General features: G+C 45.2%; 1 protein-coding gene across 1 annotated transcript in view; it reads left to right on the forward strand.

Annotated features, from left to right (window-relative positions):
* Positions 1-654: 654 nt before the first annotated feature.
* The window catches only part of ZBTB7C (zinc finger and BTB domain containing 7C), a 317,489-nt gene continuing 305,548 nt past the window's right edge, over positions 655-12,595 (forward strand). Inside the window, exon 1 of the mRNA XM_073619312.1 lies at positions 655-1,994. The gene's annotated coding sequence lies outside the window, so the exon portion shown is untranslated. The remainder of the gene's footprint in view (positions 1,995-12,595) is intronic.

The following is a 12,595-nucleotide window of genomic DNA, read 5'->3' on the forward strand; positions in this document are numbered from 1 at the left end:
GAATTATTCGTGCGTTTCTGATTAAATCATTTGCGTGTGTGTGTTTGCTTGCATTATTTGCACGTTTTTGCTTGTAATATTTTTGCTTTTTTGCTTAAATTATTTGCGTGTGTGTGTTTGCTTGCATTATTTGCACATCTTTGCTTGAATTTTTTGTGCGGTTTTGGTTAAATTATTTGCGTGTGTGTATTTGCTTGCATTATTTGCACGTGTGAATTTGCTTGCATTATTTGCACGTGTGTATTTGCTTGCATTATTTGCACGTGTGAATTTGCTTGCATTATTTGCACGTGTGTATTTGCTTGCATTATTTGCACGTTATTGTTTGAATTATTTGGGTGTGTGTGCGTTTGCTTGCATTATTTGCACGCATATTTAAATAATGCAAGCAAACATGCGTGCACAAATAATGCAAGCAAAGAGACGTGGGGCAGGCGATTGAAATGAATAGGCTGCCCTATGGGTGTAGTGCGAAAATGTGCGTAAAACATGCAAATAATGCAAGCAAAAATGCTCGCTCACAGGATGTTAGATGCGAACCTAGCTTTAGTCTTCAAGATGGATCTCCCTATTAGTAGACGCAACTTTTCGCATGACAAATGGGCGGTTAAAAAAACACGTGAAGCTGAACGCCCAAAAAGGTACGTGAGCTACTTTTAAGTGTTTGTCACGCATAGGGCAGTCCATTGAAATGAATGGGCTGCCCAATGTATGTAGCATGCAAAAAAAAAATAAAATGCACGCAAAAAATGCGAAGCCACATACTTAGCCTTGGGTTTTAAGGCAGATCTCCCTATTAGTACAACAATAGAACAGCAAAAAAAAAACTTGACTGAGGGTCTAACCCTCCTGCATTCCATCCCAAACTCCATAAAGACATGTTGGCTTGGAGTTCCGCTTTCAGCTGCTTCCACAAAGTCAGTTAAGCGTCATTTGAGCAGAGGTGCCCAAACTTTGGCCTATAACTGTAAATGAACAATCTCTTCTATATAAGGAGCTAAAAAAAAAAGTGGAAGCTGAACCTCCTCAACGACCGCAGCATATAAACTAGGCTTTGCTTCTTTTATTAAGCCTGCCTGGGCTGCTTCTAGAACGGGAGGAAGTTTCAGACAAGCCTGCAGCACTTGGTGTAAAATACATCTCTGCAGTGCAAAGTTTTCATTAACATCCCCACTTAAAGGGCAACCTGGGAGCCTTATGGAAGAATGATCCTATTTCTCCATCATGCTGATGGGTATCTTAATAGCTGGAGAATTAATCCCCGGCTTGCCAAAGCTGCGGAATAAAAACTCTGACTGTGAAACTGAAAAAAAAAAAATCACGTTTTTTTTTTTTTTTTTTTGTTAGGTGATTACAGAGCGTGGGCAGAGAGCGTTCCGGGGAAGCAGAATTTTTTTTTTTTTTTTTTGACGTACAGGCACCTTGCGCTGGGCGTACTTGGCTGGTGGGGTGACCGCGGGGTCACCTTCCCGAAGCCTCAGGGCGACCGGTGTCACATTTAATGAAAATAAGTGATACAGACAGAAGCGGCGAAGATCTAATCAGTGGGAGTTGAAGGGGACTTGGGGGAAATAAAAAGAGGAAATATAGAGAAAGCTGGTGGGAGATTGGGAGATGGGAGAGGGAGATGAGGAAGATACAAGCACATAAAAAAAAAAAAAAAAAAATAAGTGAGACAAAAAAAAAAAAAAAAAAAGATAGTAGAGAAGGGGAGGTGGAGGAGAGAGGGCAGCTGAGGGAGGGAGACATAGGGAGATGAAGCAGGAACAAGACAGGCTGAGATCAGTGAGGATCAAGCCACAGCCGGGGATGTAGGCAGCCAGCATCCGGGCCATTCTCAATTTCAGCTGATCACCTCTACAAGCAAGCACAAGAGGAAGCATTGAAGACATTATTCTCAGTGCATGCTGTCATTAGCAGCTGGTGGGAGCAGACTCCTCGTCCCTGCCTGCTGGAGCAGACAGCCGTTGACTGGCACAAGACAGTACAGCAAGGTGAGCCTTTTCGGCCAAGCAAATCTTTTGATGCTCATAAACCCATCTGCTGTTTTTTTTAAATTTAGACGTAGATTATGATAACAGCTGGCAACTTTCCATATAACCTGGCGCTACCTTTTCCATACATAATTATGGGCCAGTGAAGCCCACGTAATCACTGTTGAGTTGTGGGTGCCAGCATAGCCAAATACTGTAGAACCTTTGGCTCTAAGCTGCCCTTTCCATACGTAGTTTATGGGTTGGTGAAGTCCCCTTACGACTGTTAAGTTGTGGATTGCCAGCATCCCCAATTACTGTAGAACCTTTAGTTCTAAGCTACCTTTTACCTGCATAGTTTATGGGTTGGTGAAGCCCTCTTAATCACGGTTGAGTTGTGGTGCCAGCATAGCCAAATACTGTAGTACTTTTGGTCCTAAGCTATCTTTTCCATACATAGTTTATGGGTCGGTGAAGTCCCCTTTATCACTGTTGAGTTGGGGTGTCAGCATAGCCAAATACTGTAGAACTTTTGGTTCTAAGCTACCCTTTCCATACATACAGTAGTTTATGGGTCAGTGAAGCCCTCTTAATCGCTGTTGAGTTGTGGGTCCCAGCATAGCCAAATATTGTACTACTTTTGGTTCTAAGCTACCTTTTCAATACATAATTTATGGGTTGGTGAAGCCCCCTTTATCCCTGTTGAGTTGGGGTGCCAGCATAGCCAAATATTGTAGAACCTTTGGTTCTAAGCTACCTTTTCCATATATAGTTTAAGTGTCAGTGAAGCCCCCTTAATTGTTGTTGATTTGTGGATGCCAGCATCACCAATTTCTGTAGAACCTGACTGTTATAATTGACCTTTTCCATACGTAGTTTATTGGTCGGTGAAGCCCTTTAATTACTGTTGAGTTGTGAGTACCAGTATTCCCAATTACCATAGATCCTTTGGTTCTAAGCTACTTTTCCATACATAGTTCATGGGTCAGTGAATCCCCCTTATGACTGTTAAGTTGTGGGTGCCAGCATCCCCAATCACTGTAGAATATTTGGTTCTTAGCTACCTTTTGCGTACATAGTTTATGAGTCGGGGATGCCCCCTTAATCACTGTTAAGTTGTGGGTGTCAGCATCCCCAATTACTGTAGAACCTTTGGTTCTAAGCTACCTTTTGCATACATAGTTTATGGGTCAGTGAAGCCCCCTTAAATACTGTTCATTTGTGAATGCCAACATCCCCAATTGCCATAGAACCTTTGGTTCTAAGCTACCTTTTCCATACATAGTTTATGGGTTGGTGAAGCCCCCTTTATCACTGTTGAGTTAGGGTGCCAGCATAGCCAAATACTGCAAAACCTTTGGTTCTGAGCTACCATTTCCATATATAGTTCATAGGTCAGTAAAGCCCCCTTAATCACTGTTGAGTTGTGGGTGTCAGCATCACCAATTTCTGTAGAACCTTTGGTTCTAACTAACCTTTCCATACATAGCTTATGGGTCTGTGAAGCCCCCTTAATCACTGTTGAGTTGTACCAGCATCTCCAATTACCGTAGAACCTTTGGTTCTAAGCTACCTTTTCCACACATAGTTTATGGGTCCCTGAAGCCTCCTAATCACTGTTGAGTTGTGGGTGCCAGCATCCCCAATTACCATAGAACTTTATGGTCCTTTTCCATACATAGTTTATGGGTCAGTGAAGCCCTTAAGACACAATTGAGTTTGGGTGCCAGCATTCCAAATTATCATAGAACCCCCTTAACCACTGTTGAGTTGTGGGTGCCAGCATCACCAGATACTGTGGAACTTTGGTTCTAAGCTACCTTTTCCATACATAGTTTGGAAGGAGTGGGGAGAATGTGAACAGGGCTACTCCAACAAAGCCCTACCTCCCCCAGGGAAGAATATTAGACTATTCCGGTACCCAAAAAGATAATAATCTTTGAGAAGAGGCTTAACGTCCATTATCACATCACAGTGCCTCCACCTACTCAAGGGGGCTTTATTAAGTATTGTTTTAATATTTGTGCAACTATGTCTTTTGTAAACAACCCTGATGTTGTGTTTGTTTTGTATAACAATGTTTGTAAATTTAAAAAAACTGGAATTTTTATCAAAGATTATTATCTTTTTGGGTACCGGAATAGTCCAATATTCTTCCCTGGGGGAGGTAGGGCTTTGTTGGAGTAGCCCTGTTCACATTCTCCCCACTCCTTCCAATATATCATTATAGGATGATGGTACCCGTTACAATCCCCATTGTTAAACTTTTGTAGCAACAATCCTTTGTATCTATACATAGTTAATGGGCCAGTGAAGTCCTTTAATTACTGTTGATTTGTGGGTGCCAGCATCCCCAATTACCATAGAACCTTTGGTTCTAAGCTACCTTTTCCCATACATTGGTTATTGGTTGGTGAAGGCCCCTTAATAACAGTTGAGTTGTGTGTACCAGCATGTCCAATTACCATAGATCCTTTGGTTCTAAGATACCTTTTCTATACATAGTTTATGGGTCAGTGAAGCCCTTCAGACACAGTTGAGTTGTGGTTGCCAGCATCCCCCATTTACGTAGAACCCTTGGTTTTAAACTACCTTTTCCTGGAAACAGGCCTACTGTGGCATATTGATCGCTTTTACTATAATTTTTTGTTGTTGGGTGAGTGGGGTGCAATATTCAAACCCCATCGTTGGTTTACATTCCCATACAAAATCATTATCCACCCCAAGGTGATATTTCGGTTATGGTTGGAATTTGGTAGGTCAAATCATCCACCTCACTGGAGTTCTCAGCTATGTGTGGCTACAGCAGGAGGAGTCCTACTCAATCTGCCGCAATGTGCAGGAAGAAGAAATGGTCATGTGATGGCTGTGGGGGAGTAGGTGGAGCTGGGAATTCAGACGTCTCAAATGAAGTCCTCAAATGATATAATTTAAGAAGGGTGTTTAACTAGATGACATTTCGTTTGCTATAGCACTGTGTACCATTAAAGCTAAACTCCAGGAACTACCGGTAAGAAAAGTCTACTCTTGCAGTGCACCTCCTTTCCAGGACTGCAGTTGGTAAATGCTCATTTGATCTAGGGGTGCAGGCATAAGGTGTATTACTTACCCTATCCTTCTCCCCATTGCTCTTCTCTAATGTCTGAAGTTCTGGGCTGTGGGAGGTCCCTCTGTGTCATCACACACAGTGCAGGGCTATTAATCCTGCATTGTATGTTAGGAGGTAAGCATGCAACCGCAGTCAGAAGCACTTTAGCTAGGGGGCTGATTGAGGAGGCCTACCAGAGCCAGGAATAAAGTAAGGAGGGGGGGGCATGGCAAAGGTAGATTTTGTCTCATTCCTGAAGCCCAGCTTTAACAATCTGTACAAAAAAAATATTGCAGTAATAAGGAGAGCCGGCAAAAATGTAATCCTTGAAGTGACATTTATTGGTACATCAGAGTGACAATAAAGCTGACGCGTTTCGGCAATAGCCTTAGTCGTAGCTAAGAAGAAGAAAAAAAAATATTGTGTTCACCTTTTTTTCATCATTTGTTTGCATCTTGGTGCTGCTGATCTCCTGTAGACTCTTTGCAGCCACTTGTTGTCTACCTGCACTAGCTCCAGCATCCGCTGCACATCATTGACCAGTTTCCTGTCATTAACAACAGTGGTCCATGTCTGAGCAATCTGTCAGTATGGCCGCTTGCAGTCTCCATGTGACAGTTTGAAAACATAGGAGCCTGATTGGAACACAGTTGTCACCCTGTAACAGGAAGTGTCTAAACAAGGACTTCTGTGGAAGGATCATCGACAGAAAGCTGCAGTTTTAGGGTCCTTTTACACAAGCTTTCCGATCAGGTCCGCCTGTCAGTTTTTTTTAGGCAGACCTGATTGGACCTTGCAGTCTCCTCTATGGAGCGGCCGGTGTCACTGCACATATGTCCGCTGACTAGGGTTGCCAACTTTTCTTCAAGCCAAACCCGAACACTTTAGCGGCACACAGCATTTTTTTTTTTTTTTACGGGGGAACAGTGTGGACTGTGCTATAAAATGGAACTCTGATGCAAGGGGGTTTCTGCTTACCAAAGCCTCCACTAACATCAGAATTCCCAGCATTCCTCATTAAATCAGGGTTCCCAAAGCTCCCCCTTACATTAGAGTCCACAGAGCACCCCTTACATCAGAGTGCACAGAGCACATCTTACATCTGAGTCCCCCTTACCTTAGTGTACTCATTTGCTCAGGGGCAGGACAGAGAAGTCGAGGGAGGGGGCCTATGCACTGGGTGGGTACTTTGGTTAATGGGGAACATAGGTGTGTGCAACCCGGGCAAAAAGGGGGGAATCGCACTGGGTGAATAGGGTGTGCCCTGGCACACCTAAGTTGGTGGGGGTTGCAGTCCCGTCTGAATAATGTGTCCGGGTTTCAGACAGTCTGAAACCTGGACACATGATTCAAAACCCGGACTGTCCGGGCAACCCTACCACTGACACCCACTGCCATCTGATCTGATCTTTTCCACAAAAAACAGACGGATGGTGGTTCTATTTTCCATCTGTCTGGCGGATCAGATGGGATGGAAACAGGCAGGCGGTCCATTTTCACCCAATTTCCCCATAGAGGAGAATGGGACTGTGTCTGTGTCAGCTCTGCACAGTGAGCGGACACAGACCCGTCATCCGCCTGCTCAGCGGGGATCAGTGGCAGTGGCGGCCACTCCATTAGGGCCGCCCCCCTAATCCATGCGCCTGGCCCCTATTCTACATGCAGGGCACCGGACGCATGGAATTCAATGGGGTTTTCTTTTTGATGCACATGATTAGAGCCGGAGCCAGCTTAAAAAAGGGTGGGCCGCGCTCCGAGCCCACCCACTTGTGTGACGATAGCGAATTAATATTCGCTATTGTCTTCCTGATTCTCCTCCCGGCCAATCAGGAGGCGGGTCTTAGGACCTGATTGGTCGAGAGGAGAAGCGATTGTATTGGCCGGCCGGGAGCAGAAGCAGAGGAGGAGGCGCAGTGGAAAGCCACCGAAGCTGCCCAGGGTAAGTGCGGGGCTGGTGGGCAGGCGGGCTAGCCACTGGGGGGGGGGTTGTTTGCCGAGTAATGGGGGGGATTTGATTGACCAAATGGAGGGGGGTCAGCGTTGCACCGATTCAGACATGTCAAATCGCACCGATGTGAGCTGGGCGGGTCAAGCTTCAGTTAGATGTGCAGTTGATGGAGCGGTAAAAATGTGCGGTTTAGCTGAGTTTTTGCTGCCCGCCAACCACACCCCTGCTCCCCTAAATTGATATTAGATTTAGAATCTACTTTAAGAGGCATGATAATAAAGGACTGAATGACTATCACCAAACAATCACTATCCTTTATAACACATGCATCGGGCAGATTCACCTGCAGTGAACGTTTGGTGAATGTTAGCTTAACTCCTTTATGAGTACTGATATATTTCAGTTGATCTAGCACTTTAATATGTTTATAATGGTGTAATTTAAACTGATTTTTTTTTTATAATATATTTTATTCGATGGTAGAGCAGCATGATCGTACAGGACAGAATTATAAGTATGTATCATAGCTACGTGGCTTCAACATTTAAGTGTCCCTGGAAAGTATTTAAAATGTTGGCAAGTGTGCGTTCAATGGCTGTAAAGGTATGAGAATTTATTATTAGAACTGCTCCTCACACTGACTACCATAGGAAATGCATCTCAGTTCTAATATTATCAGTTTTTATACTTTATGGAGTTTATTATCACATAGAATCCTATACTTATATACTATTGGTATTTTCTAGAATCAGAATGTATAGCACGCCATTACTATAAGTAATAAATAACAGCTTTATAATCGATAATAAATTGATATACAGTCGATTAAAGCCGTTCCATAAAAGCTGAACTCTAGGCAGACACAAACTTAATGCAGCTATCTATTCATTAATATGTCATAAATCTAAGCAGTGTATGCACCTAAAATGAACTTGGTTGTACAGCAGAGGCTAGGAAAGGAGAAGTGGCACCAGATTGAAGTGGAATTCCAGGGTAATCTTAACTACTCTTAAAACTGCCCCCCCCCCCCCCCAACACCTACGCTTACTAACCTGCGTAAGAAAGATGTACTGTATATACTTATCGTATATACTCGAGTATAAGTCGAGGCCCTAATTTACCACAAAAAAATGGGAAAAACTTATTGACCTGAGTATAAGACGAGGGTGAGAAATGCGCAGCTACTGTAAGTGGAAAAGAGGGTCAACAATGCTCATTTGCAGTCTCACTGTGCCCATTTGCAGCCATAGGTCCCCCGAACTTCAAACTCGGTAGTTAAGGGTTCCTAGATGCCCCCTAGCTGCAGCCAAAATTTGGGGTCTCTGAACCCAAAGTGTCCCGAAATGACATTGCTGCAGATGGACACAGTTGACCAATTTTGGGGCCCCGTATCTCGGGGCCACTTAGTGCTAGGAACCCCAAATTTGGTGTGCAAACCCAGTGGAGCTAGCACCATAAAATATCCGAAGCTGGGATTTCTAGCACCAAGTAGCCCCGAGATACAGGGCCCCAAAAATCGGTTCAGAAAATGTCAAGCACTTTTCTGCAGCAGAGAATGACATTTTCCGAACCGACTTTGGGGCCCTGTATCTCAGGGCCACTTGGTGCTAGGAATTACAACTTTAGATATGTTATGGTACCAGGTCCACTGGGTTTGCACACCAAATTTGGGGTTCCTAGCACTAAGTGGCCCTGAGATACGGGGCCCCAAAGTTGGTTCGGAAAATGAAATTTTTTGCTGCAGAAAAGTGCTTGACTTGAGTATAAGTCGAGGGGGGCACAAAAAAATGTGCTAAAAAACTCGACTTATACTCGAGTATATACGGCACCTATATTCAGGCCACTCTGCTCCGATCACGTGATCTAGCTCTAGGGTTGCCACCTGTCCGGGATTCACCCGGACAGTTCGGGCTTGGAATCATGCGTCCGGGTTTCAGACTGTCTGAAACCTGGACACATTATTCAGACTGGACTATGGCTTCCCAGCAGGTTTGCTCGCTGTAGTTGTCTAAGCTGAGAGTGTCTGTTGCACTCTCTTTCATGCTGACCAAAGCCAGCACTAACAATTTCGCCATCCCCCCCACACAGAGGGGAGAGGAGAGAGGGCTTGATCTGCACCTCTTCCTCTTAGCCCTAACCCTCTGTGCAGGGCCATCTTAATAGCATCATGGGCCCCTGGGCAAAGTAATGCACTGGGCCCCTACCATCCGGCGCCAATTTACGCACCTACTCTCAAGAATTGCAGTATAAATAGTTGATAGAATTAAAAAATGTATTTATTATTATTTTCAATAAAATTGATTTTAAACAATAAGAACCCATTCCATAAATCAAAGACTAATCAACACAAATGGCACAGTACAGGGGTGAAGGCAGGAGGGCACAGTACAGGGGTGAAGGCAGGAGGGCACAGTACAGGGGTGAAGGCAGAAGGGCACAGTACAGGGGTGAAGGCAGGAGGGCACAGTACAGGGGTGAAGGCAGAAGGGCACAGTACAGGGGTGAAGGCAGAAGGCCACAGTACAGGGGTGAAGGCAGAAGGGCACAGTACAGGGGTGAAGGCAGAAGGCCACAGTACAGGGGTGAAGGCAGAAGGGCAGAGTACAGGGGTGTCTGGAGGGCACAATACTGGGATCAAGATGGCACACTATGGGTTCCAGGATGCTGCTTTGGACACGGCCATCGTGGGACAGCTTAGTAAAAAAGCGTGACTGACAAATCCCAGACAGTTGGCGAATATGATGTAATGCAATACTATCATGGGGCCCTCATTGACCTGGGGCCCCTGGGCAGTGCCCAGGAGTGCCCATGCATTAAGACAGCCCTGTCTCTGTGTCTGCCCACACTCCTTAGAAAAGGAAAGGGGGGGGCTGGAAATTTGAAGCCCAGCAGCTTCAGCTACATCTGGATGAGAGGTGCTGACTGCCAAAGGGTGAGTGAGCTCACCATCCATCCCTGTCTGTGACTGAAGTATCCCCCTTTGATCCCCTGCCTCTGAGTGAGTACACTAAGGTAAATTAGGGTTCCCAGAGCACCCCTCACTTTAGAGTTCCCCCTTACATCAGAGTCCTCCCGTACATCAGAGTTCTCAGTGTTCCCCCTTAAATCAGGGTTCCCAGAGCATCCCTTATGTTAGAGTCCCCAGAGTTCTCCCTTACATCAGAGTCTGCAGAGTCCCCCCTTACAGTGAAAGGGAACTCTGTGAGTTCAGATGTAAAAGGGGAACTCTGTGGACTCTGATGTAAAGGGGACTCTTGTTATTAACAAGAATCATATGATTAGAAATGGTATTTAATAGCAAAATATATGTAAAGTTTATAGTACAAAACAAAATTGATGTGCGCTGCTAAAGTGTTCGGATTTGACTTGAAGAAAAGGTGGCAACCCTATCTAGCTCCCCTGTGTCAGCCAGCTCCAGTGCAAGGGAGAGGAGGACAACATATAGGCCAGCCTTTTTCAACCAGGGTGCCTTGAGGTTTCTTCAGGGGTGCCTTGAGGTTCAGGGCCAAGTGGTGGGCAGGAGGGGAAGCTGCCCTGGGCACAATGGTTTATTGCAGGGATGGGGCGCCCTGACCCTAACCCTAAGGGAAGGTGGGGGCGGGGGGGGGACTTTTGGCATCTTTGCCCTGGGCTGACCTTGTCCCAGCACTGTTGACGTTTCTTCATGGGTGCCTTGGCAAAATTCCTAAAAATTGATCAAAAATTGTATACAAGCCAGCAGGTGGATAAAGCCTGCCTTTTAGTTACACAAAGCCACGGGTTTTCATTATACACCATTACAGCTTTCTAGACACTGGCATCCTAACAACCAATGACATCATCAGTTGATAAGAAGGATGTCTGTTGCCTCCACAGCATCCTTGTTTGACCCTCTTGTGCCCCTCTCCCTCAGCACTGGGGTCATATTAGCTGAGTGATGGAGAGAAATTGAGGGAGAAGAGAAACAATGGAATACTAGTCAGTGCCAGTGTGCAAATGTGTATTTGCTTTGGATAAATGAGGCTCCATTCACACCTAGGCGTTTCCAGAATCGCAGCCAAACCATTGATCCGATTGCGATGCCATTACTTGTTAATGGCACCCCAATCGCGGTGCGGTTTCGCCACGAATGGCGAGCGATAAATCGTGGCAAAATCGCAACGCGTGAAGCTTGTAACTCAAAAAGGAGCAGGAGCTTCTGCTGGGTGTCAGCGTAACGCGTTACGATTTTTGTGCGATTGCAGCACGATTTATCACCTGCCAATCATAACAAAATCACACTGAACAAGTAATGGCATCGCTATCGCGTTTTGCTGCGATGCTGGAATCGCGGGCAGAATCACGCCGAGGTGTGAATGGAGGGTAAATCACCTCTAACGTTGGGTGTCCTACATGTGGATGTTGTTGCATTATAAAAAGCAACTTGGTTCCAATCACACCTATGCAGTTTGCTTTTGAGCGTTTTTTCAGTGCTTTTTTGCGTTTTTTTTACGGCCATTTTATAGCGATTTTACAGCGTTTTTGCCACGTTTTGCATGCTTTTTTTTCTAATTTGTTGTTGGGCAGATTAAAAAACGCAAAACTTAAATCACGGTAAAAACATGGTAAAAGCGCACTACATGTTTTTGCTTTCAAATGGTTCTTATTTTCCAATAAAATAACAACAAAATTATAATACATACACTTATAGCTGTGTGACATTATCAGACATGTTCGGAATACATTAAGGTGGTGTTGATGGTACTAACAAGCTGATTAGCCCTACCAATGAGAATCACGTTATGCTCCAGTTTTCGTTGTTGGGGGATCCACTGAGGGGATCTGGGGAGCACCCCGGGCACCCCTTTTGGGGATCATGCTGTGCCCAGTATCCATCGAATCCAATTTTAAAGTGATGACCAGATAGTACCCCAGACCGGCCAAGTTGGCCACCATGTATCCGACAGCTAACCCTCAATGCTTTAGAGGTTGCCAACTAACAGGTACTATGGCCCACACATGGTGGGAATGCCCCAGAATAAGGTCATACTGGAACAGGACATTTGTCTTGATCCAAAAGGTCACAACCCACCAGATTCCTAAAACCCTGGCTATTGCTCTTGCTCTAATCTCGTGGATTATGTCCCAGGAAAAACTCACAGGCATCCTCTTAGACAAAACCAATGAATTTGAAGCCACTTGGGAGCCCTGGGCCACTTAGGAGCCTAGTACCTACCCCCCGGATACCCCGACTGATGGATCCCGATGACCGTGGCCGTCGGGAAGGAAACATTGGAGCCAAGGCTTCAAGTCCCTGAAGTTGGGGATCTATTGCATAGTCTTCTCGGAGGTGGTTGGACCACAGGTGCCCTTGGTAGGAAGAGAAAGTGTTAAGTGTATGGTGAAAGAGGGAAGGGGTAGAGAAAAGCAGGCAAAGGGGGGGTGAGAAAGGTAGAGAGGTAAAGAAAGAAGCCAGTCAACAGTCCGGGAATGGTGGAACAAGTTCCTTAGACTGGTATCCCGGGTATGAGAGCTATGCCCATATATTTGGCCCAGGGTTCCCAAGGGGCTTCAAATTCATTGGTTTTGTCTAAGAGGATGCCTGTGAGTTTTTCCTGGGAAATAATC

The sequence above is a fragment of the Aquarana catesbeiana genome, linkage group LG01, assembly GCF_042186555.1.
Source record: "Aquarana catesbeiana isolate 2022-GZ linkage group LG01, ASM4218655v1, whole genome shotgun sequence".
NCBI lineage: Eukaryota > Metazoa > Chordata > Amphibia > Anura > Ranidae > Aquarana > Aquarana catesbeiana.